The sequence below is a fragment of the Camelina sativa genome, chromosome 15 (genome assembly GCF_000633955.1).
Source record: "Camelina sativa cultivar DH55 chromosome 15, Cs, whole genome shotgun sequence".
Classification (NCBI taxonomy): domain Eukaryota; kingdom Viridiplantae; phylum Streptophyta; class Magnoliopsida; order Brassicales; family Brassicaceae; genus Camelina; species Camelina sativa.
The window spans coordinates 13016364-13017551 of NC_025699.1; positions in this window are offsets into that span (position 1 = coordinate 13016364).

Genomic DNA, 1188 nt, shown 5'->3' on the forward strand with positions numbered 1-1188 from the left:
ATCCATCTGCATGCTGTCATAGGAGTAGTTGGGGTCAGGCTGGTGACTTGGAGAAGGACTTTGGGGCAGCTCGATGACGGCGATCGACCGTGACTCGGTCGAGTGCGTGTTCGAGTGGGGGGGTCGAGCTGGACCGCGGGTGTCAAAATGTTGACCTTGCTGCTGGCAAAACTGCTGGTAGAGAGCTGGATCCATGTAGTATTGAGGTGGGATGGGAGGGTATAATGGATAACCTGGATAAGCAGCTGGAGATGGGAACCCATAGGGTGATCTGGGCTGGTACTCGGCCGAGTGCATTGGAGGTGCTCGGTCGAGTGGGTGCTCGAGTGACCCGGTCGAGTGCCTCGAAAATTGATGTGCTCGGGAATCTTTGACTTGCTTTTGGCAATNCTCCCTAACAAGATTGGATCTTCAGGCTCCTTGTCCATCTCTATGACCACAAAATCAGTGTGAACCCTTGCCTTCCCTATCTTGAGTGCGACATTCTCCAACCTTCCAACTACCTCTCTATTTGTCCCATCAGCTAGGCACACATGGAGTTTAGTGGATTTGAAATCAGTTCTCCCAAGCTTTTGAGCTAGGGAGTATGGCATCACACTTGTTGAAGCTCCCAAATCACAAAGGCATTGATTGTAGTGGAGGTAACTGATTGTGCAAGGCAGATAGAATGGCCCTGGGTCCTTAAGCTTAAGTGGGATGATCACTCCTCCAAGGTTCTCAAGATCTTTCTCATCTTGAGCTTGAGCCTTCTTTATTGAAAAATCAAGCAAAAAATTTCTATAGAGAGGATATGGTTTATATTGTTCCAAGGCAGGTCCTCTCTCCTCTTCTTGGTAAGCAATGATGATCTTTTGAATAGCCATCACTTCTTCCTTTTTCTCAGCCAAAGCTTCTTCCTTCAAAACCCTTTCTTCCTCTTGTTGCTTAGCCAACATTTCCTTTTTCTCAATGATTTCCCTTAACTCCTTGATCCTTTGTGCTTTGAAACGCCCAGGGAATGGTAGTGGAAGCTTATAAGCAGGAGGAATGTACTTAGCAGGCTTGACAGCTTCGGAGTCCTCAGCTTGATCGACCACTCGAGCATGCACTCGGTCGAGTGGCTGCTCGAGTTCCTGGTCGAGTTCGCCTGCGAGCTCCTGTTGCTTTGCACAGATGTCACTTGGGGCTTCAGTAACTAATGAATTCCCC